Here is a 26,902-nt window from a genome sequence, read left to right on the forward strand (position 1 = left end):
ACAGATTCCTTTCTTCTCTCTAGTCACACAATATTCTACTATATGATTTCTCATACATACCTATGACAAGTCCATATAGGGGGCAAGCATATGCAACCTATTTGTGCCTCTCCTGGTCTCAGAGCTGTGGCACCAGGTCTTTGACATGCTGCATGACTTTGCCACATATAGATTGGGAAGAAGGATCCCTCCAAAATACACTTGTCTTTGTGAGCACTCATTCTACGGTCTAGTGCCTGGGTAAAGATGTAAGTTTAAAACACTTATCCAAGCTACTGAATTCATTGGAGAGTGTACTTGTATATAAAAGTATATATATATAAACTATCAGAAATGATTTTGAGTTGAAATTGTGTGTAAGAGCTCAAGTTCTCATTTATAGCTGCACAACAGTTTATGAAGCTGTTCTCTTACTGCTTTTCTCTCAACCAGAGTTTTGCTGTGACTCCACCACACTACCTGTGGGACCAAGATCTCCTCTGTGTTTCTCAGAGGGTTTCAGGCTGCAAGCTGGGATGTGACAGCCTGGACTTTTCATTTAACAACATGGATGATCACCTACTAAAGGCACAAATTTAGACATGCTCAGGGCTTTTTCCAATGGTGCAGTGGTTGAATGCAGAATAAGTCCGGGGAGAAAGAAGGGTCATTTCTAAATAAAAAGATGCATTATAAACTCAGTGCATAATGGAACTGAACTAAAGTGAAAAGAACAATATTTTAGTAGTATTTCCTGACTGAGAGTGATTTGAGAAGGATATAACAAAATTGGATGTACATATTTACATGTCATTTCACAGATTTCTAATAACTGTATATTAAGCACTTGATTTGCATGATGTGCCCTTGTATTAACACCTTCATGGTCTGTGTGGGAAATATATTCAACTTAATAACTTATCAGTAAGTCTACTGATGTGACTGATAGAAATAATAGGTGATTCTTCTATCTGTGGATGGGAAGAAGGTGGAATATTGCACATATTTTCCCCCCCAAAAAAATTGTCAATGGCAAAAGAGTAGGGAGATTCAAGGATCTTCAAGTCTTTACTAGTGCCTGGAAGGAGCTTGCTCTAAGTCATTCTCCTATGCTTTTATGCTTTTCAATACTTTTCTCCAAGCTCTATCTTTTCCAGCACTTTCTTCACTGTACCCCTCTAATCACTCTGCTACCTCTGTTCCAAACAGTCCTAGATGTCCCTCCTGTGTTCACTGAGTCCTAGTTCTGCCTCTCTGCAAGTATGCCTACCTGCCAGTCCACTTGGTCCATCCAAAGTATCCCATTTCTCCCCACACAGCCTAGAACCTAATTAAATCAGTTTATTTTCTTCCATAGTTGTCTGCACTGTCATTGCTGGAGTCTTACACTCAGCAGTGTATAATGTTTATGTGGCAAGGTTTTGGCAGCAGGGAGGCTGTAGCGGAGGCCTCTGTGAGCAGAGCCCAGCAGCTGCCCCATGTCAGATCAGAGCTCCAGCTGGCTCCAAAAGGGACCCGCTGTTGGCCAGAGCTGAGCCAGGGAGTGATACTGGATGGGCCTCTGGGAGAGCAGATTTAAGAAAGAGAAACAAACAAACAAACAAAAAACTGCTGTGCAACAGTAGCAGGGAGAGAGGAATGAGAAAATGTAGGTAACCAGCCCTGCAGCCCCCAAGGTCAGTGCAGAAGGAGGGCAGGAGGTGCTCCAGGCACGCAGCAGAAGTTCCCCTGTGGCCTGTGGAGAGGCCCCTGGTGGAGCAGGCTGTCCCCCTGCAGCCCATGGGTCCCACACGGAGCAGATCTCCACGCTGCAGCCCGTGGAGAGGAGCCCACGCAGAAGCAGGGGGTCTGGGGGGAGCTGCTGCCCATGGGGGACCTGTGCTGGAGCAGTTTGCTCCTGGGGGATGGACCCAGTGGTACGGAGCCATGTGGGAGCAGTTCTTGAAGAGCTGCTGCCTGTGGGCAGCCCCCACAGGCTCAGTTCGGGAAGGACGGCATCCCGTGGGAGGGACCCCACGTGGAGCAGGGGCAGGGAGTGACTGTGAAGGAGCGGTGGAGACAAAGCGTTAGGGACTGACCGCAGCCCCCATTCCTAGTTCCCCGGCGCTGCTCATGTGGAAGAGGCAGAAGAAGATAAATGGGGGAGGTGTTTTTGGTTTGCTTTTAGTTGTCACTGCTCTAGTCTGTTAGCAACAGGCAATAAATTATATTAACCTCTCTATGCTGAGTCTGTTTTTCCTGTGGTGGTAACTGATGAGTGTTCTGCCCGTCCTTATCTTAACCCATGAGCCTTTTTTTCATCATACTGTCTCGTCCTGTTCTTTTGAGGAGGGGGAATGAGAGAGTGTGGTGTGGTAGAGCTTAGTTGCCGGTTAGTGTGAAACCACCACAGGTAGTCTCCATTGTCTTTCATCTCCATGGTCTTAGTTCAAAGAAGTTCCCCCCTTCTGTCCTTCAGAAGCTCCAGGTCCCATCACTTCCCACCCTTATTTTTTCCCTGTCCAGTCCCTGGGCCAGAGCTGCAGCCTATGGAGAGGAGCCCATGCAGGAGCAGGTGACGTGGCAGGAATTGCTACCAGTGGGGGACCCATGCTGAAGCAGTTTAATCCTGACAGATAGACCCCGAGCAGTTCTTGAAGAGCTGCTGCCTGTGGGAAGCCCATATAGGATCATTTTGGGAAGGATGGCATCCTGTGGGAGGGACCTCATGCTGGAGCAAGGGAAGAGAGTGACTGTGAAAGAGTGGAGGAGAAAAAGTGCTATAGACTGACCGCAGCCCCAATTCCCCCATTCCCCTGCATCGCTCAGGGGAAGGAGGTGGAAGAGGGTGGATGGGGGGAAGGTGCTTTTGGTTTCTTTCCTTTGTTTCTCACTTCTCTATCTTGTTACTAATAAGCAATAAACTTCAATAATCTCCCTACTCTGAGTCTGTTTTGCCCATCATGGTAATGGTTGAGTGATCTCCCTGTTCTTATCTCAACCCTTGAGCCCTCTTCATCCTCTTCATTGTATTTTCTCCCCCTTTACCTTTGAGGAGGGGGAGTGAGAGAGTGGTTGTGGTGGAGCTGGGCAATGTTGCTATGTTTCCACCACACTATGGAAAAAATGGTATTCTTTGGTTTACTTGAATGCTGCCCCATGTCGGAGAGATCAGCTGCAGAGGCAAATGTGGGGGAAGCTGCTGCTGTTTCTGTGGTTCTGGAGGTGTTTTTTCAGCTGTGCTTTTAAGAGAAGATTTTTTTTTTTCTAAATAATATAATAAAAAGAAAAAGAAAATCCTTATCCTATTCCTAGAAGTCAATTAGTTGTTTAGGTTGACATTCTCTTCTCAGGGTTCATACCTCAGGTAAAAGGTTTTGATTTGAGACATGCAGTTTTTTCAGAATTAAATGTAAGTAAAAAACAAGGACTTACAAGGTCTTATATATAAGAGCAGGTTTTGAGAACCTTAATAACAAGTAATTCCTGCCCCTTCCAGAGTAGATATTGTATCAGTTTCAGCTGATATTTGCCTTTTGAAAAATCATAGATGATCTAAATACTTCCAGGAATATTATGTTTAAATCCTCAAAATAGATGTTAAGCAAAAAATCAGTGATTCATAGACCCAATCTTTTATGGGTCTATAAAAAAAGCATCAGTTATACTAACAGTCAGATATATGTGTCTCCTTAGGCCCACTTTTATTCTGCAAAATGCCAATTTTGAAGTTTATCAGCTTCTGATCTTAAATTTCCTATCATACTTCAGCTGACCCAAGTCAGGAGGCAACCAGGGTTTGTCTGTCAAATAACCCCAACGCCAGTATACACTTGTTTTAGCTTTTTCAAGGAGAACTATGAGAGACTCCAAAATTAGAAAGAGTCAGACCACTGGGCACAATAAATAAGAAAAAAAATCTCATATTTCTTTTAAGCTCTGATGAATACAGCAGCTCAGTCTGGACTACAGAGCTTGTGAGCTACTTGTTGGCATTCCACTGCAAACCATCGTCTGGACATCTGAAAAGATAGTACATTCCCAAAGAATATATTGCTCACACTGTTGCCCTACCTCAATATGCCTTACATTCCCCTTCCTCACTTCATATCACAGGAGCAGACTGACATCAGAAGTACAAAGAAAACCAAAGCAACAAAGCCTGATCAGTCAGCTATGGCAGAACTCACTTTTGATGTGATGAATAATACACTTTGAAGTTATTTAGAGGACAATGCCCAAAGTAAAATAAGCCTAATTTGAAAATGGTTATGTCTGTAAAAAAAGCACTTCAGAGAAAAACATGCAAAGAGTATCTCTGAAGCAACTACATTTATTGCTTGCTTATACACAGGTTTCCTTCCCCTCCTTCCTTCTTTTTAAAATTTATTTATGAATATATATATATATATTTTTAATAGAAACTTTGAGTAACCTAACTTTAATCATGTTGTTTCCTGGAAAAAGAAGTAGTAGTCTCTTGTGACTTGGATAGTAATTATCAGATTATTGGATTTACATTAAAACAAAAAACAAACAAACAAAAAAAAACCCACGCACACACAAAACCCCACCACCAACAGCAAAAAATTACAAAGGCCTTGGCTGATACAATTACTTATTTTTAGAGATTGCAGATGTTCAGCAAATTAAAAAATATAATTACCTGGCAATCAACACTATAAAACAACTTCTTCATAAATTCTGGGATGTGCTATCTTTTTAGCTAAGGAAAAGGAAAGTTCCTCACAATCAGAAATTCTGTATAACATTCAAGAAGTCATAGAAACCATTTTCTCCTTTTGCCTCTCAGATCGCTTAATGAAAGCAATGATGGAAGTTAGAATAACAGATATTTTTACAGTTACCTTGTCAGTTCTTCATCATACAAGCCTGTACAAGATGAAAAAATATATGTATATATTCCACTTTACTGTTTTTACATTTGAAATACACGCAAGACTAAGAAGGTAAAAAAGTACTATGGGAGATATGCATTAACACCAAAATGAATTTAACTTCTTCATTTTTTTTTTTTTTTTTTTTTTTTTAGGATTTGGCAATTCACAAAAATTTCATAGCCACATCAGAGTTTAGTGATTTCAGTACAAATTTAATAGAAATATAACTTTTTTTTTCTTCTTTAAATAGCAAGTATTCTGGAGAGAAAAAATTGCATTCCCAAGGGAAAAATATCCCCCTTTTTTTAAACATCAAACCTTTTTAAAGCAAAAATACTTCAAAGGACTCACATGTTTACTCTGGAACTTCCATAATTGGCAGTTTTCATGAAATGAAAAGTAAAATATTTTCCAGGAGGGAATCAATTTGAGGTATAAAGGTCTGTTTTTTTAACACTGTCAGAATGTTCTCTTCTGTGCTCTATGTTCAGCGTAACTGCTACAGCAGTTTTTGCTCTGGTTAAGTCCTTATGGCTATATTACTTTCTGTCGAACATCTTAAAAGATTCTTAATTTTTGACTTGCAGCTCAGCTTTGTACCATCTTTTGCTGTAGACTACTCGATGACAGCTTTGGCATGCTTCCTTAATACTGACAGTACCTTCAGGTGCTTTAGAAATTGAATCCATGTTCAGCATGATGCCTTAAAGCAGGTTACAATAGCAACAACTGAAAATAACCAGAACAATGCACAGAATGTCAAGATAATGTTCATTTGTTGTAACTGGATGAATTGACTAAAAAGATCACTATTAGACAGCTTTTGATCTCAAGAGAGTTGTTAGGACTTGTTTGCAATAAAATTGGGAAAGTAAAAAGCCTCTGCAATGCCTTTTGTAAAGTCTATTTTAGTACTACCTGAAGTTAACAACATCGAGTTCACTTCTGCTTGCCCAAGGGTTTTGCCCTTGTGTAAAAACTACAGACACAGTTTTTACTACAAAGGGTAAAAAGAGGATCAAACTGCTATTTTTGTCACCAGGGATGAGTAGAGACAAACAAAACTTAGGAATTAAGGTGAAAAAAAAAGTGAGGAAGCTGGAAAAAAAAAATTAACTTGCTTTACAAACCCTACCCCCCCACACCCCAAACAATATTTGAGCATTGGTTGTCTTTTCTGGCTATCAATAGGAAAGAAAAGAAAAGGAGATTTTGGGGAATATCCATGCTATCTGACTTTAAGCACATGATTTGGATGCTTAGACTTTCCGTATTTTTAACTTTGCGATGGATGCTTACACTGGAAGCTCTGCATTCATGATATAGAGACTGTTACTTAGCTTTTCTAAATTCCCTCTGGAAGCTGTATTCTCTGGTTTAAGTATTGAAGGAGCAAAGAATCCCATCTTGGAAAATTTACTTTGGTGACAAAGTTAGAGACATGAAAATCTGCTTCCATCTCTCTCATTGCACAACAGCTTGCCTGGTCCTTGGTTTAAGAGCACATAAAGGGTTGCCAGCATTTCAGTCAGCCTACAAAGGTTTACCCCAGAGCTGATCTTTAACCAACAGCTGTGCTGTGCAATTCAAATATGCTTCCAGTTTCTGGCATGTCCCTGGCATGCCATCATGAAGAGCTGTTTTGGCAACAGTCTTCTGTTAGAACAATCCCCTAAGTTTGGTGAATTGTCTTAAGGTAATTTTCAGAAACTTTACATATGTTGAAACAGGTTTTGTGCACAATGCAACTAAAAGGGTTCAGTAGCTCATAGATGACTACACTTCTTCTAGGCAGATTAAACTCAGTATTTCAGCAATTATTTGTAGCTGTATCATGATAGAACTTTAAAATATTTTATGTGGATAATTAGCAGTGCACTCAAATTCAATTATTATTATTATTTTTTCTCTCAGAACATCTGATACACTCAGAACTCCTATCTAGCAGTTGTGTGGTGTTGTCCTAAATCCACTCTCTTTCTGGTAGAGGCATTTGTAATATAACTGTGGTATGACACATCCCTTACAGGTGTATTTTTAGTTTTGATTGCAGCTTTTCTATCAAATATTTTTTTTGGGCGTCCAGTGGCAATTTTACAAAGAGTAATTCCAAAATAAGACTTCAATCATCTCACATCAAACTGGCAGCCCCACTGAGCATTGCTCACTGAAAGAATGGAGCAGGCAGCCATAAATGCCTTCACATTTATTGGACTGACTAGATATTTGAAGGTTTTGTTTGTTCATTTGTTTGTTTTTTAAAAAAGCTTTCTCAGTCATGGTTACAATGATAAAATATCAGTGCTGGGCATTGTTCAGCATTTTGGAATAAACTGGATTATAAAAACAACAACAACAAAAAAGAAATTTGCTGACTAGCTGTTGTTAGCAATCTAGTTCTTTCTCCCTGTAAACACTCATCTTCTGTGAAGCACCGGAAACAGCTTTTGTCAGTCATTCAAAGGGATCAGGCCTATAATTCATGGGTATGTGGATGGCTCTTAATTATTTCTAATTAGATTCTTGCTTTATGGTTCTTGTCAGTACACTGTAAGTAACAATTTGTACACTAGAAAATGAAACAGAAATGATTTTTGGAGTGCTTATAAGACAGCAGCAGCAACAAGTGTACATCCAGCTGAAAAAATTTACGTAACTTGTACAGAATTATCCTGTGGTGCACAACAGAAGCTCACAGGTTGCATATCACAAAATAAATGGAAAAAGGAAGGGAGCAAACGTTGTACATGGGTAAGGGCAACACTCCTAGCTAAAACATCCGTATAACCCAGAGGCCTAAGCAAAATTGTTGCATCCCTTGAAAGAACAGCCCAGGAACTAGAGAACATTTTGTTTGGGCTAATGCTTGTTCTGAGGGACTACAAAACCTTGTTGTCACCCCTCTGTGCTTCTTACCCTTCTCACATCACCATCTCTTCCTGCTCTGGCCAGTCCCTCATAACCATGCCTCTGCAGTGGCAGTGCTTTAGTTGCTCTGCTCTTTAGACCCCAGGCAGACAACACAGCCTATGAGCTGAAAGCAGGAGGCAACATTTCTGCCTACTTCTAAATTTTCTGTTTTGGCATTACCTCAAAAGAAAAGAAATATGCTTTCTGGATTTTGGTTTTGAGTGACAAGTGAGGATCCAGTACCTTGCACAGGCAGCTGAAGTAAGAACCATCTCTGTGGGAAGCAGCTGGAAGAGCGCATCACATTGCAATTGTGGTCATTTCAGCAGGACCTGCAGTATGACATTGTCAGTATGGACAGGTAATCTCAATCATACGGTCATCTCAGTGGTGAGGTTTAAGAGAATTAACAGGATGAGGTGTGAGATTTTCTGTCAGATTATTAAAAACTCAGCTCAATTTTTCATGCTACAGAACAAATAAGAGTTAAAAAGTTTTTTTTGTTTGTTTGTTTTAAATATATATATATATATATATATATATATAAAGCCACAAATAGCATTACACAGATTTTTAAGACCAAGATCCAGGGCTTCACTTTCGCGTGCCAGTGTAGTGGGCCATGACTTTTTAAGAAAGTCTGAAGAAAGTCTGTTTTCACTTCCTACTTTGGGTGATTTAACAAATAATATTACCTCCTATCTGGCCTCTTGATTTTCAAATATAATGTTACAGGATATACATTATGCACATTATAAAATATTGCAGCAGGTGATCCTGTCATGTGAATGAAGATTACATAGTTGTAGCACAGCACCATTTCACTTCATCTGTGATCATGGCCACAAAACTTTTTAAAGCAAGTGGTTAATTTTTCTTCTGCCTCTTGCAGTGTTCTCAACTTTCTGTGGTTACAAATTATTTTATATTCCTTTCTTTCTTTCATTAGAAAGTCTGCATTACATATTTAAATATTCCGTGGTTGTCTTATAACATCTTATTTTATTTAACTTTGAATTTCTTTATCCTTATTGATGTTCATGTTTTATTTATTCACTTCAGTTCAATATTCTCAGTAAGGTGCTGATCTTCAAAAGAAATCTTCAGTCACAACAGAGTTCAATCAAATCACAGTTCTGCAAGTTGTCTGCCCAGGTTAAAATTAAAATATTATGCTTATCATCTGTGTATGTGAAATGGAAAAAGTATGATTATGAAACTCCTTTTAGAAACTGAAAACAGAAGGTTGATGATTTTTCCATTAATATTTTTCCTATAAAATTATGACAACTTCAAACCTTCTTCTAACCATATATCTAAATTCATTTATTACACTTCTGACATACACCTGAGGACACCCCCAGTACAATATTAAAGAAAGACAACATTAAGAGGCTGCTAAGAGACCACATTAACCCTTTGTCTGGTAAAGTTGCATGATGAAAAGATTCCCTTTTGTCTGGCAGTCCCCAAGGATTTCTTTTAAAAGATTATGATTCCTAACTGGTATCTATGGAGCTTCAGTGTTGGAAACCATAAAATCATATCCTGGATGGGTTGGAATGCCATCTAATTCCACCCTCCTGCCATGGGCAGGGACATGTCCCACTAGATCAGGTTGCCCAAAGCTCCATCCAACCTGGTTTTGAATACCTCCAGGGATGGGGCACCCACAGCTTCTCTTGGCAACCTGTTCCAGTGGCCTCATCACCCTCCGAATAAAAAATTTCCCACTAACTAATACCTGGACCAGAAAGTTATCCTCAACATGCTGTAAGAGTCTCCCGGATTGCTTACAGCCTGCTGTGTTGCTTTCCTAGCAGACGTCAGGGTGGTTGAAGTCCCCCATTACGATGAGAGCCTGTGAGTGTGATGCTTCTTGTACCTGAATCAAGAGGACCCTGTCAACAGGCTTCCTTTCATCAAGTGGCCTGAAGTAGACCCTAACCATAATGTGTCCTTTATTGGTCCTGTCCCTGAGTTTTAGCCACAAGCTCTCAACCTGTTTGTGGCTGTTTCTCAGAGGCAGCTCTTCACAATCTATCAATTTCTTTCCACAGAAGACAACATCCCAGCCTCTCCTTCCCTGCCTATCTCTTCTGTAAAGCTTGTAGCCCTCACTTGCAGTGTTCCAGTTGAGTGACTCATTCCACCATGTTTCTATGGTAGCAATTAAGTCATAGTTTTCTGATTGCACCATGGTTTCCGACTCCTCCCGCTTGCTTCCCATAAGGTGTGCATTGGTGTAGAGGCACTTCAGTTAGGTTGTCAGCCCCATCACCTTTTTAGTGGACCAGCCACTAATTACTTTGGGATGATTCACAAGTATTTCCCTGTTGCTTCCTGAAGTGTTGGTGTTCCTTGGTTCTTCTCTGTCAGAAGTTAATCCTCGTCCACTGCTGAATCTAGTTTAAAGCTCTGCTAATAAGTCTAACCAGCTTGCCTCACAGAACACTCTTGCCCCACCTGTTCAGGTGTGCCCCATCCAGTGTCAACATGCCTGGTCTTGCGAAGGTTTGTCCAAGATCACAGAACCCCAGACCCTGAACATGGTACTAGCCACACAGCCAGTCATTTGCCTGATCCATTTATCTTCTTCTTGGTCCCCAGTCTCCAATTGGGAAGATGGAGGAGAACACTACCTGCTCTCCCAATCCCCTTAACAACTTTCTGAGAGTCAGAAAGTCAAGGCTAGGACTCAAGGCTAGCTATATGTTATTATCAATGTTATCTCCAGGGGTGGCCTGGACAGCTGTGTGTCCTGTTGTTGTTATTCATACTAAAAGGTGAACAAGGGGATGAAACATACCCTCAGTGAGTTTGCAGATGACAAGACCAATTGTCTCAAGATTGGGGCAAGCAGTTAGTATGGTATAGTTTACAGGCAGCGGATCTTGGCAGGCTGGAGAAATGGTTTAATGGGAACCTCATGAAATTCAGTGAAGACAAATATGAAATTCTGCACCTGTGGTGGAGTATCACCATGATACTACAGGAAAACAGTTTTGCAGAAAAGGACTGTAAGGGAGGGTCCTGGTATACAGTAACTTGAATACTAGTCAACAGTGTGTCCTTGTGGATATGTGGATTAATTACATTCTGAGCTGTATTAGTAAAAGTGTAGCCAATAGGCTAATGGAAACAGTTATTTACCTCTGCTGAATTCTTGTGAAAGCACAGCTAGAGTACTGTGCCCAGTTTTGGTGTCCCTGGTACAAGAAAAGCATAGATAACCTGGAGAGAGTCCACCATGCTGTTTACAGGGCTGGTGCACCTCATGTAAGAAGAATCCAAGAGTTGGGTTTGCTCATCTGGAAGACTAGTGGACTGAGGGAGAATCTATTTTCTGTCTTCAGCTACACAACCAAAAGTTTTAGAGAAGACAAACTCTTCCTGGAAAGGGACAGTGAAAAGATAAGAGGCAATAGTCACAAGCTGCAGCAAGGGAAATTCTGACAAAATGTCAGAAAAGCATTTTGCACAGTGAATTTGATCAAACACTGGAACAGGTTTCCTAGAGAGGCTGTGAAACCTTTACCCTTGATTGTATTCAGAACTTGACTGGACAGGGCCCTGAGCAATCTCATGTAACTGAAGTTGGTTTTGATCAACGGGTTCAGCTCCAGAGGTCCTTTCCAACCTAAATTATTCTATGGCTCTAGGAGCTTCTGGGAGTGCACAGCTAGCTGATATAAGTTTAATGTGGATGACTGATATTTTCTGGTCTGGGACAGTTTACTAACTGGTCACAGCCCTGCATGGACATGACTATACTGTTATAAACCAGAGCAGCTGGTACCCAGAGGCGCTATTTCTGTTACAGATTTATTGCATTATCCATAATATCCCAGCCCCTAATCCACTGACTGATAAATATTTGATGATTTTGACTTTTGCAAACATCATGCAAATCAAAACAGATAATCAGGTGTACGCAGGCCATCTCCCATGGTCATGCAGACCTGTTGAAGTTAAGAGAAATTAAGAGAACATGGGGACATGACCTGGTTTAAAGAGCTCATTAAGTTCCCAATTTCTTTACATACGATGATTGTAAAGAGAAAACTAATCAACCTAATGATCAGTTAACTGCCACAGAATATTTCAACAGTTTTACAGTACAGTTTTAATACTCTGTAGACTCTCAGCAGCACATACATTTAATTGTGGATGTTTTGAAGTTATTTACCACAATTATTTGTTCATTTATTTATTTCCTGGAATGCAGAAAACATAAGCCTCGAAATTGGACACAATGTAGCTATAGAAAAAGAAGTATATTTTCTGATTTGTTTCTATGGCACATGTATCAAGAGATCAGTCCGAGTGGAATTTCTTGTTCTCTGATGGGCACTCTCCAGACAATAAATGGAATACCTTATATTCTGAAATCAATGTTCACGATTTTCTGTTCCTCTTTCAAATACAAAGAACACATTCTTTTAATTCTCAAAGCCAATTACTAGATTTTCTTTCAATTTTGTGCTTTTGCTGGTACTTGCAAATAGCACTTTATTTGTGTTTGTTAGATTAACTTAAATGAGAGTAGCTGTTTCATTTGAAGGCATTAAATGGTAGGTTGTCTTACTCAGGATGAAAGAAAGTCAATAAATTATCACAAAATCTTTTACAAAAGTAGTTCTTCTGATAACAGGCCACCTGACGACAGGTATTAGAAATGCACCAACTTTTGGATACATTTGTTGAGGCATATCATTAGGTGGCATAAAATGGTTTAAATGGATCTCTACTATTTTACAATAGTTGTAAAGCTGGTCTGTGATAAAGCTGAGTATTTACAGAATGCATTACTGAAACCAGAATGCACTTTAAATGCTTTTATTATTATTATTATTATTATTATTATTATTATTATTATTATTATAACTACATTTTAGCCTTTCAAAGACAAACAACCCATATCAATCTTCTAAAACAGTAAAAGATTATTTTCCAATTGTCTATATTCACATGACCCATATCATGCACTATTTGAACAGTTCATAGATTTGAGCAAATATCTATGACAATACGACTGAGATTAATAAGGCCAATTGGAGCAGAAATAACTTATGAGTACCAATCTCTTTTGAAGTATTCAGTGTTTTAAATAAGAAACCAAGGCATCTCTCTCTGCCTTTCAATTTAGTTTCCTAATCCTTTCCAAATTCTCTCTGATTATCTCCGTCATACTCTTTCTCGTGGTTTTGGCTGGGATTGAGTTAATTTTCTTCATGGAGGCTTGTATGATGCTCTGTTTTGGATTTTTGATTAAAATAATTGTGATAACACACTGATATTTTACTTGTTGCAGAGCAGTGCTTACACAGAGCCAAGGACTTTTCAGCTGCTGGTACTGCCCTGCCAGTGAGAAGGCTGGGAGTGCACCAGGAGCTGGGAGGGGACAAAGCTAGGACAGGTGACCCAGGCTGACCAAAGGGATGTCCTACACCATGTGGCGTCATGCTCCGCAATAGCAGCTGGAGTAAAGAAGGAGGAAGTGTGTATGTGTGGGGGAGTTTGGAGTGATGACATTTGTCTTCCCAAGGAACTCTTGCATATTATGAGCTCTGCTTTCCAACAAGTGGCTAAACACCTAGGTGCCTGTTGATGGGAAGTAGTGAATGAATTCCTTGTTTTGCTTCACTTGCACATGTGGCTTTTACTTTATCTAGTGAACAGTCTTTATGTCAGCTCATGAGTTCTTGCACTTTTACCTTTCCAGTTCTCTCCCCGCTTCCACCTGGTGAAAATAAGCGAGCAGCTGTGTGGAGCTGAGTTGCTTGCTGGGCCTATACCACAACACTATTTCGCATAATTCTTCCAATTACTTACTTTTGTGTCTCCTGCCTCAATAAATTGTTGTTGTTTCTCCCTTGTGCATTGCTGAAATTTCATACTCAACCTGAAATACATTAAAGGGGAATAAAAACATGGACGTTTTCCGTTCAACAAAACCCCTTTATATTTCTCATTTGCAATGTAGTGATGTTCAGTGGAAGTCTCTTATGGAATTTCTTACTAATCTGCAATAGAGTAAGAAAGAAAGAACTAATTATCTTCTAGTCTGGCTAGACAAAGAGAGACAAAATTAGACATTATTTGTCTTTGGTAGAGAGCATTACTTTTTTTTTTTTTAAGGGAATAATAGGGCAAGGCAGCTAGGTGATGTAATTGGCTGGACTAGAAGGTGTGTGGAGTAGCTGAGGAAGTTTTTGATGGTTAGTGACACTCAACATATTTTGAGAAATCATTATGAGGCTAAGCTGTTTTGACACCAAAGATTTTGATAAAGCATCTCTAAAGTCTTGATGAAAATAATAATGTTTTCATGGTGAATGATGTAAATGAAATGATTAATTATGGGATGTATATTTGTATACATTTATATGTATATACACATATATGTGTAAATATAATAAAATAAGAGGATGAAATAGCTTGGGTTATAAAAAGACATGTAAGAGAGTTTCCTCAGAGCTTTCCCTAAGATAAGACCTTCAACAATGTGATTTCTGAGGCTGTGGTTGCCTGGAGATCTGTCCTGATCAGATTGTTTGTTCTGCTGAAGGGAGAAGGCTTTATCTTCTTCTTCCTCCTCCTTGGATCTCTTCATTCCCATTCATTCTATAAGCGAAAAAGAGATGAGAGCAAGATTTTTTCTTTTTAATTATGGCAAGGTGGAGAATCAGTTGATGTTGTCTAGTAGATTTACATATTAAAGGTACATGTTTGTTCTTGACTTTGACCTTTTATTTCTACCAAAGAATGCCCTAGGCTTTTTGAATTAATTTTGGTATGGATGCTCACAGGCAAAGCTAGGAAAAGTAACTGGAATTAAGCTGGTCTTGCTATCTCAGTCCAGTGTTAGAGCTGGCACTACGTCACCCTGCTGACAAGGATTACGTTAAACACTTTTGCCTAAGTATTTCTATAGCCTGGGAGAACATGATTGGTCAGGGGTGAAATACTGGCTTTGTTAAATTGAGCAACAAAATTTCCATTGGTTCCAAATATTCACTCAGACTGAGAGACTACTAGCTCTGGTTAATGATACAGCAAAGTATTCAGGTCTAGGATTTAATACTCTGGTAACCTCAACACCTTGCTCCAGCCTGCGCCAGGCATAATCTCAACGATTTGCATTTCAGAGTGCAAATACCTAGCCTAGGAATGACCAGAGGTGAGATAGGGTTATATTACATCCTAGCATTCAAAGCATGAGGGACAGCAAATGAAACAAGGAGTGCTGAAAACAAGGAAGATTCAGACTGTCCAAACTGTAATTTTTCAAATCCCATTTGGAGCACTCCTATAATCATGCAGCATAATAACATAAATGTTGAGATCAACGAGCTAAGTGTAAATTTGTTGAAAAGTCTGCAGTTCTATCAGAACCGCTCACTGTAGCTGATCGTATACTTTTCAACATGCTGCTTTAGTGTTTAAAGTTACAGTTATCAGAATGCCTACTAACTTTTAAAACTACTTCCTTTCATTGTCCAGACTGGTGTCTAGCTGGAAGTAAGCAAAGGAGGAAATCCGTGCTTTGTGTAGCAGAGAAAAGTGGTGTTTTTTTTCTAGGTCATGTGCTAGCTATAGTTTTACACCTCCTTGAAATAATTTACAGGCAAAAGAATTGTTTGTTTAGCTTTCTGACAACACAGTATTTTACAAAACACTCATTTAATTATTGGTTTTATAAGACAATAATATTTACAATTAAGTCTAATAGTAGGTTTTCTTTTTTTTTAATTTTAAAACAAGGAAATACAAAATAAAATCTAATACAGGCATATGCTTCTCTTGAACTCTTATGACAGCCAGTATTTCCCTTTATCCCTTATCACTTGACTCAGTGTAAAGACACTTTGGATGTGGTTGTGTCAGGAGCTAGACTAAATGACTTGACTTATGTCAAGAGAGAGGTTGTTTCATTTCCTGCTTGTCATGGACAAATGATTTTTTTAATGGTCTGTCCACATCATGCTTTCTGAGATACTGCTTGGAACACTGCACAGAGGAAATACAACTGAGGGCAAGACATTGGTATGCTTTAATATAACTTCTGATCTGGAGCCTAGAAGATGTGGCTCTGAGCCAAAATTTTTCTCCTAAAGCATGTAAATTGTAGCACAGATAGCCTACCTAGTAAAGGAAGAAGTTTTATATTTGTACATGTTTCTGTTTAAAACTGAAAAGGTTTTAAAGTTTTTTGTTTTTTTTTTTTTTTTTTTTTTTTTTTTTAGCATAGGTAACTTAACTGCTCAAAACTATAGATTGTTAAAAAAATAATCATACCATAGATGTGACCTCAGAACTACTAACATAATAAAACTTTCTGTTGGGTTTGCAATCATTATTCCTGGTGATGATAACAGCTTTATTTATTTATTCATTTATTTATGAAGCATGAAAATCTACAATAGACAATAGCAGTAACAGAAGCTGCCCCTCAATTTTCAAGAATAAAGCAAATTCAGTGATGGTCTTTTGTTATCATCACCTTAAGTACTTAACTGTATAACAGAAAGCTGACTTGAATTTCAGCATGAGAAAAGTTAATAGATATTCTCCATTAAGGACAAACAAGAAAAGTAAGTAAAGAATTTTTCTTTGCTCACTCCCCTTTTTCTATGGAGACAAGACTGTGTAAACCTTGTAATAAATACAAATCACCTCTTCTTCAGTGCTGTTTTATCTGTGCAGAGCCAAGGCTATATTCTTTCCCATTGCAAGGAAGCTGCAGTCTCAGGGACTCTGTTCTTTCTCATCCCTGCAAAATAATTACTTCAGGTGGCAACACAAGCACACTGTGGACATGCTACTTGGGGAATAACAGTTCTCTTGCCACACGTAGATTTATAAGATGTTACAGACTTGCCTATAAGGCTGTAAATCCAGTGTAAATCCTTCAGTCACTTAAGTGGAGACAGAATTTACCTACTGCTGCAAATATTCAGTGCTGTCTCTTAGAGGAGTGTCACAAAAATGCTTGGAAAGTATCTTTGCAGTCCCTCAGTCCAGCGGTGTTTCACTGCTGTCTGTGTTGGAAGAGCCAAGGGTTCTGCTGAACCTACAGCAGGCTCACAGGCCTGTCTTGGACCTTGCTTCTCATCTGCCATGTAAAGTGCTGTAACATGACCTTGGCACTATCCTCACATAGAATCATAGAATGGCTCAGGTTGGAAAGGACCATAAAGATCATCTAACTCCAACCCTCCTGCCATAGGCAGGTATGCCACGCACTAGATCAGTTTGGCCAAGGCCCCATCCAACCTGAACTTGAACATCTCCAGGAATGGGGCATCCACAACTTCTCTGGGCAACATGCTCAAGTGCCTCACCACCCTCATAGTAAAGAATTTCTTTCTTATATCTAATCGAAACCTACATTTCTTTAGTTTAAAAGCCATTCCCCCTTATCCTGTCACCATCTGCCCATGCAAAATGTCACTCTCCATCTTTTTTATAAGTCCGCTTTAAGTACTGGAAGTCCGCAACGAAGTCTCCCCAGATTCTTCTCTTCTTCGGGCTGAAAATACCATGCTCTCTCAACCTTTCTTCATAGGAGACATGTTCCAGCCTCTGATCATCTTAATGACCCTCCTCTGGAGGTCTCAAGACAGACCCCTGTGGGACACCTTTTGTCACTAACCTCCACACGGGCATAGAACAATTGACCATCACTCTCTGGGTGTGGTCATCAAGCCAATTCCTTTTCCACCTGATGGTCCACTCTTCAAATCCATATCTTTCCAATTTAGAGATTAAGATGTTGTATGGGACCGTGTCAAAGATCTTACAGAAGTCCAAGTAGATGACATCAGTCTGTTTTCCCTTGTCTATTGATGCAGTTACTCCATCATAGAAGGCCATCAGATCAGTCAGGCATGATTTACCCTTGGTGAAGCAATGCTGGCTCCTTGTCCCGCATGTTCCTTAATATTGCCTCCAGGAGGAACTGATCCATGATCTTGCCAGGCACAGAGGTGAGGCTCACCAGTCTGTAGTTCCCTGGGTCTATGCCTTTCACTGAGACTTATGTAGGGGATCTCGTTCACCATATCAGAGCACTATCCCCAGCTATCACTGTGGCTTTATGTCTCCTTTCAGCTATTCAACACTTTAATTCAGTATGTAAGTATCAGGACACAGCTGAAGACCCAATTATTTGCATATCCACCACCTCCATGGTGGGAGAAGATGTATGTATTTTTCGTGTATTTGTTTATGCCAATAAAATAAAAAGTCTCAAAATCCTTGGTTGCAATAGTGATTTAAGGGACCAATGTGGAAGTAAGCTTATGTGTTTCTGTAATTATTTTATTTTATTTTTGATCTATTATACTAATAACAATTGTCAGGAAATGTGTTAGATGCCAGAACCTCTACAATTTAGTGAAATAAAGGGGAAAATTAGAGTGACAGGTGAGGAAACCAGAACCAGAATTCTTCTAAAACCATGTCTTAGCTTCCTGAAGAGAGATTTGCACTTCATACAGATGTTTAAGTAATTCTTAACTGGTAATATTACTAAAGTAATAACATTTCAGAATGGAATCAGTCCAATGGAGGACATAGAGGATGTATTCATACATCAGGGATGTGCATTTGATGTTGCACCAACTCCAGTAGAACTCACAGGCTAGACGTTTAGTTGCTATGGATATAGTTCCAAAATTTTAAAAGAGTTATATTTTTTCACCCTTCCCTTCCCTTCCCTTCCCTTCCCTTCCCTTCCCTTCCCTTCCCTTCCCTTCCCTTCCCTTCCCTTCCCTTCCCTTCCCTTCCCTTCCCTTCCCTTCCCTTCCCTTCCCTTCCCTTCCCTTCCCTTCCCTTCCCTTCCCTTCCCTTCCCTTCCCTTCCCTTCCCTTCCCTTCCCTTCCCTTCCCTTCCCTTCCCTTCCCTTCCCTTCCCTTCCCTTCCCTTCCCTTCCCTTCCCTTCCCTTCCCTTCCCTTCCCTTCCCTTCCCTTCCCTTCCCTTCCCTTCCCTTCCCTTCCCTTCCCTTCCCTTCCCTTCCCTTCCCTTCATGTTGCAAGAAACAACTTTTTTTTTTTTTTTAAATAAGAAAGAAGGTTCCTACCAAAAAGCTTTAACTTTTTGGCATTTGTATGTGTTCATAGCCTGTTTCATATAAAAAGTGGAAAGTAATATTTCCATGAAAGAAAAATAATAAAAGAAACTTCAGTGTTTCATTTGTTCATGCTATGAGTTTTACCCTCTCTCTAAAATACTTAAAAAAAAAAAAAGCTTAAGAATACCAATTCACTTACCCTGCTCTCCAGAATTTTTAAAATATGTATGTTGTTATATTTTGTTTTAGTTATCAAAAAGCAACAACAAACCCATTAATTCCGTTGTTCTTCTGAAAAATACCTAACAAAACCTACCTTAAATGTTATGAAAGCAATGCAAATATTTGTTTTTCAGTCCAAATAAATATCTTTAATTCATCTTTACATATTAAATTTGCTTCAATTTCCTGTTAACTTCCTTTTTTTTTTCCTCTGGAGCTTGTTTCATTTTTTTGGCATCGAAAAATTTCAGCTTCAGAGAGTCATAGGTTCAGATTGTTTTATACACTTACAGATGTCTCTAAGGTTAGTTACATGTTTTAGAATTCTACCTTCTACTCTAATGCACAGATAGTCAGAGGCAGCTCCATTTTACATAATGCATTACTGATAACAGCCTGAAAATGAGATTTTATTTATTTATTTATTTATTTATTTTTAATGCAGTAATCTCCTGATTACAGAGCACAAACACAAACACAGAATTGCCCAGGAAAAAAAAGTGCAAACAGATCTGAAAAGAAAAAACAAGTGACACCTATGCTAAAGACCACTTTTCAGTCACCAAAGGGAAATGATCCTAATAAGAAAATACCACAGTGAGTTCATTGACTGACACTAAAATTAGGAGATTGGAGTGAAACATGCAGAGATTAGGAATGACAAAGTGATTTGTCAGAACTGTGAAATAAGTACATTAGTAAACATAGAGCAAAACAATTTAAGAAAAAGAGAGTGTGGAAGAAAGTAAATGTTAATACACTGCTTAACATATTCTGAAAGCAAGAAACTGAGCTGTTCATAATGAGGTGGCAAGAGAAGAAAGTGCATAAATAATTTGAAAGGATGAAAAAATGACATAAATATCTGATTTCTTAAAAAGTATCAAAAGTGGTGTTATGGTGTTACTCTGTATTGTTTAGCAAATAATTTATTTGACGTACTATAGAAAAATTGTAAACCTCAGAACCTAAAAATGCAAAAATGTTGTCAAAACTAGAGTAGAATGGAAAATTTTGGACATTTGGGGCTTTCTCTGTGATCGGTATCTTGCAGCATATTACAGAATACCTGACAAGTTTGTCATGAAGTCGGATGACTGAATATACAGACAATTGTTTTCCCACTTCCATTCATCCCTGTTGCCTAAGGAAACAGCTTCTTGACTTTACTGGTTTGCAGTCACAGCTCCATAATGGCTGACTAGCCAAATATAGACAGAATCAGAGCTGGGCCTCCTTGGGAGCCCAAGATCCTGGCTGGCAGATCAGGCAGGAGGTTGAAGACCTGACCACCACCAGGGCACAGCATACCAGCAGTGCACTAGGCAGCAGCTGGACAATGAACCAGCCAAAATCCCTCTTGGCAGAGAAAGCTCCTCAGAGCATTGCTGGCATTGTCCCTTTTGCAGGGAACACTTTGGTGTTGATGGACTGACATTTTCTGTGGAAAAAATGCTTTATCAGAAAATTTCCTGACAATCCTAATTCCCAGTCACCATTCTGAATTGCATAAACATAGTGCTAAACACGTGTAAGAGATGATGTAAAGTATTCATAAAAGCAGTTGGACAAGTAAGAGAAACAAATGAAGATAATTCTTCATAAAAAGAAAACAAAGAATTACGTATTCCCCAAATATCAGTTAAGAGTATTACTAATTTCTGGGAAAACAAACAAACAAACAAACAAACAAAACAGGCATAACAGTGATTAAAATGGTCAGCTGTGCATTGTGCTACAGCTGGTGATAGGTAACGAGGAAAAAGACGAATTAGTATTGTGCTATGTAGTGATCTTCAGGAATTGCACGGGAACTCTTACAAATACTGTTGATGTCTGGATAAATGAGATGACATTTATTCTACAACAGGAACAAAACCAACAAAACGAACAAAAACAAACTTCTTTACATTCTAGTTCTCCCATTTGAGACAGCTGATTAGGGTATACAAAAACCACAATGAACTTGAGAAAGTGGCTGAAATTTTGCTATGATGAATTTGCATCAAAAAAACCCAACAAAAACAAAAACAAACAAACAAACAAACAAACAAAACCACATTATTTCTTTTCAGGATAGTTGCCTGTTTTGAATAACCTTTTTGTGGTTGAAAACTTCTGCATTAAAAGTAAGGGAAAAATACTCAACATCAAAATTAACTTTCAGGTGGAAATCTTCTCTGTCACTTTATACTGAAAAAACAGTCAGACACTCAAGTTAAAATACATTTTTACAGAACATTACATAAACAAATGTTTTTCCTCTATATGTCACTTAATACATATGTCAAAATTCAAAATTTAGAAGCTTAGAAGACAATTATTATGAAATGGACAATTTGCTTGATATTTGCATTCATTGTACACTTTAGAAATTCCCCTGTGAAAAGTCATGATTCGCATGATTTTGTAGCATTTCAAGCCTTTTGAGTGGTGCTAACCCATTTTCTTTGCACAGTCCTCTAGTTAACTTAGTCAGACACTTGGGTTGTTTCCCATATCAGGAAAACTACTCACAGGAATATAGCTAAAAAAAACCACAACTTACAAATCTTACAAAAAAAGATAAAATCATACTATTCTGAATTTCTTCCTATGAGTAATTTAGAGTTTTGAATCTTTTTCTGTTACCCATCTAGTTAATTTTCAACTCTAAAACATTTGGAACTTGATTGAAATTGTTTATTTGGCTAGGTATACTGTGTTATTTATTTTAATTAAAAATTAAAAGATTCTGTTCCAGTAACATACCAGATTTATTTGTTAGCAGAATAAAAGTAACTGAAAATTGGTCTCATACTACCAACAATAAATTATTGTGAGTTTAAGTGCTGAAACAAAACAGTTGTTTAATTCAGTCAAAAAAGACACATAGTAGTGAACATCAAACATAACTGGATGTCTAGTTTCTCATTACATTTTTCTTCAGAGGAAAATTCATGGCACCTCTATCATAAGAAATAAACTAGATATTAAAATAAAATAAAATTAAAATAAAATAAAATAAATAACTGCATCAACTGTTAAGTTCTAAAACTTACATCATAGGCATACAGGCCAATTACTGAAATGCACCTTTAATTCCCTTCCTAATAAAGACTTTCACTCATTAAATACATAAAAGCTTTAGTATACCAGAAAGTAATGAGAAATGATCTGAGGAGGGATGAAAAAAGACACAATGTAAATTAATATTTTTGTGCTAACAACCTAAAATATATTTCATTAAACAAAGCAATCCTTATAGATGATTACTGCTGTAAAACAGGATAAGTTTCCATTATTAAACAGTTAGCTGGTTGGCTTACTTTTGGCTTACTTTTAAAAATTATTATTATTATTTTTTTTTTTTCTTCTGTATTTTCATGCCAGAAAAAGCATGACAAATATACAAGATTCTTATGAAGAAATACAGTAGCATGCTAATATTAAAGCTACACTCACCCTTGGCATTATAGATAATATACTCTCCACTTGTCTTTATATCTGATCCCCTCAGTAGGATCTCATGAGACTCACACATGATTAGTATCTGTTTCTCTAAAATAATCATTACCCTATATGCCATGTGTTTGGTCCTGAAGGAATAGAGAACTGGGAACTTAGTCATCTGTTTTCCTACTTTAATTCCTGGCATGATACACAGTAGATTTTTTTTTTCCTCTCCTCCATTTGAGTTTTTGAATACACTATGGCAAAATCATCATATTTTATTAACACAGTTATGGTCTCTTGTCTGTGTGACGTTTCTCTCTTGACAGTCTCCCTGCCCTTGGACACTACCTTTTACTATGTCCAAAAGCAGACCGCAGCACACCATCCTTCTTTGGGCCTGTGTGTTCTACACCCTGTGACACTTCCTTGAGCGGGAGGTGCTCTAGAGGCCTCCTGAGGTCCCTTTATACTTGAAGTATCCTGTGTCCAGTGATCCAAGGACAATAAGACCACACTTACTGGAAAAGGTCCGTTCAACCTTTCAGCTCAGGCTCAAATATGAAAAGGGAGAATATCTGCAGTGCACAGGTCCATCAAACGCTATATATGACAGCTCTTGCCATCAAAATTTCTCAGGGCAGTGCCACTAACTGTTCAGCAGCATCTTGAATGCACTTCAATGCCCTTTAATCTTTCACTTGATAGAACAGCATATAAGAGCATATTTTTCTTTCAATGCAGAGCTTACAAAAGTTTTGAGTTGTACTAAATTTGAACAATTTATTGTAGATACCTCAACAGGGGAAAAGTCCTCCAAAATTTTACTGTATAGTGTGTTGATATTCACATTTAAAATATTTCAAGGTCAAGTATAAATCTTACAACAAAACTACTGCACTGATTTCTGGGATTGGGAGTCTGGGATTTGAGCCACTACTTGCTCACACTAAGTTGCTTTCATTGGCTTCAGTAGAATAATTCCTGATCAGATCCATAGGCTGAAGTCCCAAGGACCTGTCTTCCATCAAGCTTAAGCTAATCACTGACTTGAGCAGACATTTGATCCTATGAAGCAAAGAATGTAAGTCGTTGGATTGACATCTTATCTATTAAATAAAAATGAATTTTGAAAAGGTATTTTAGCTTTGTTGGTCCTAGAAAAGTATTTTAGTACAAGAAATGGGAATGTTGCCTCTTTTCCAATAGAGCTGTCATCTCATTGATATTGAATTGTACTTCCCAGTTGCAGATAGAGTAGGACGGACAAAATTCAAGTCTCATTGAATTTTCAAGTCCCATTAGAAATCACCAACTCAATTTCAAAGATGATTTAAAGTCATATCTATACATTGAACACTTTCTTTCAATCTTGAAATAGAAAATGTCATTTCCTCATTAACATTTTAAATTAGCTCCCCTTTTCATTGTGATCCCTAGATGATGAATCTTGCAAAATAATACTGAATGATAAAGAAATTAGATACTGTTTCTTCTTCTCCCTCTTTCTCTTCTTAACAAGTGTAACTTTAAACTTGGATATTCACAAACATTCCAGTCTAACTCAAACAGTTCATAACAATATCACATATCTGACAATATGAATGAAAATCAGTGAGGAATGTTAATGTTAAACCTGATTTTTATGCTTCCCATTTTATTCCCCTTCGCACATCCATCATGCAAAAGTTGTATTCCTTGTAGCTTTATTATACATGAACAAGTAGCAATGAAAATACATATTCAACAGACTGTAGGAATGTGAATTTAGTTTCATGTACAGTTGTTTCAAAGAAGAAACTGGAAATGGATTTGCATCATGTTTTTAAGGGTAACCAGCAGATTTTTGGTTCTAAAGAAATGAAAAGAGGAAAGATAAGAGTGGTGGTATTGATTTGTTTGAAAAATTTCTATCCTTTTCCTTATAACACAGATATCAGAACTCAGTAAAACCAAACAAAGATACAAAATACAAGAACAAAATAAATTCTTTCTCAAGGCATTTTTACTAATCGGAAAGGTCAATATAGGCAAATTAAAATTCCTGCTCAATACAAACATCAATCAAAATGTGTGCTTTCAGAACAACAACAACAAAAAATTAATGAAACTGTCAGCATAAACAAAATTGAAATAGTCTTTTTTTTATTTTTGACTAGATCCTAGGGATATAAAGACATTGCATTTCTCTTTACCTTCCAGCAATCCGTCGGCAGCAGTTACCAGCCTTTGCTGATAATTTTCTCAATATGTATTGTTTGTAAAACATGAACAACTTTTTTTTTTTTTTTTTTTTGGGGTGGGGGATGGAGAAGGATTTCATCCTTAGAATCCTTTTCCTCTTTTTTTTTTTTTTAAATTAAAAGATATTTAGATTAGTACTGTTACAGAAATTGTACATAAAAAAGACTCAGTATGTATGTTATAGCTCTTTATTCTTTCAGTGTTACTCTCAAGGTGTAGTACTTTTGTATTTGAATCATTCCCTAGAGTACAATGCCTTCCTTTGGATTTTTCAGTGCAGTTTAGAAATGGCTGGAATGATTCACACATTCACGCATTTTTCTCTGAGACCCAGTCTGAGAAGAAGCTGAGGTTTGTGTGCTCATTTCTGGAATTATTAGCACTGCGATCCAACACTTATCTCAGGTTCTCACAGAGGCACTGAGGAAAAGCCTGTCCATGACTGGGGATGAGGATTGGGCCTAATGAGGGGACCCAAGGGTCAGACACAGCCTTAGAATGGGTCTTCCACACAACAGGAGCTCACACCAGTAATTCATCTTGAGGATTGCTCAATAGTCTTTGGGTTCCTGAACAAAAGGGAGGTGAATTTTTCAAAGATGTATAACATGATCAGACTGTGTGGTCACCGACTGCATGCATGGACCCTTGCCTAGTGCCAAAGTGTTGTTACAAAGGGCAGTGTGCCTGAGCTTCGCAAGTAAATACTTATAAATTGGTGGAGAATTTTTAACATGGGAAAAAATTAAACCCCCTAATGGGACTATTAAAAGTTGCTAAACTATTTCTTACTGAAGTGTTAAATTATTGAGGCAGGCATTCATCACTTGGCAGCATAACAATTAACAAAATATGTTAGATTTTGGAAAACAAGTGTTTCGCATCTTACAATTTTCAAACCTAAAATGGGTCACATAACCATCATTTTTCCCCCTAGGTAAAGGAAAGGCAGAGAGCTGTTTTCATGTGATTACAATTATGTTATTGCATTAAAACTAAAACCTTCTCCCGCTTACAGTTCTGTGAACCAGCAAGTTAGGGCATAGAAGCATGAAATCATTGAACTATACTTGTGCAATTTCAATTAGTTTGGACCACTGGGGGAACATAAATATATTCATATTATTAACTACAATCTTGTGAATCTGTTTTATCTAAATTCTACTAACCCCTTTTAATGAAGATTGAGAGGAGCAAGGTTTTGTTTGTAGGGCTAGTACCAAGATTAATGTAAGTAAATTTTAAATTCCTAATGGAGAGTGAGGTAGTTAATATTTTCACATAATCATACTTGTTGTTAAAGGTGGACAATTTTTTTTTATTAATATAACAATATATCCTGAGATTAGTGACTCAACTGAAAGCTCATAAAATTAGTTGCCATATGACAGATCTAATTTAATATAGGTTGCCTGTGGTTTTTTTATTTGTAGTTATCAGGTTTACATATTCTTTTCTTTTATAGTAATGTCTTTGGAGGTTCTAAGTTAAATTCTGTTCTGCCCTCATTTTACTATCTTTTTCTATGAAGAACTGACAGATGCCTTAATAAAGAATAGCCAGCTGGTTTATAGACAAAGAGGCACGATCAATTTAGTCTACAGTTTAAAAGTACATAAAACATCTGTACCCTAGTAATGAGTTTTAATAGTTTTGCATCTTGTGCATCATACCATTCAAAATATCCATAATTAAATGTGCTTTTTAAATGAAATATTCTCCTTGAATCATTAAAAGGTGCAAATGATACTTTATCTAAATTCTTCTTATGTTTGGATAACTGTTTTGTCTTTTTTTTTTAATTTATTTTTTATTTTTTTTTTAATTTCAGCTTTCAAAATATAAACATTCTGCATGACATACAAAATAGCTTTTCAGTTATGTCACCATGTTGCAGTTGTTAGCTGTTTTCCATTACAACGTTGCCTCTGATTTTCAGAGTTGTGATTTTTTTTTATGAATCACAAAAAAAAAAAAAAGGGCAATGTAACTATTGAAATATACAGAGAACATAGTGGAAAGAAGGGATGCTGAAAATTTCCATTTTGTGTTTGCACTAATAAAAATGAGATAATATGAAATGGATAAAAATAATATCTTTCTGCTAATCAAACAAAGAAAAATGCAATTGGGTACTACATTAAAGAGAATGTTTGT

The sequence above is a fragment of the Anser brachyrhynchus genome, assembly GCF_964034855.1.
Source record: "Anser brachyrhynchus genome assembly, chromosome: 3".
Lineage (NCBI taxonomy): Eukaryota > Metazoa > Chordata > Aves > Anseriformes > Anatidae > Anser > Anser brachyrhynchus.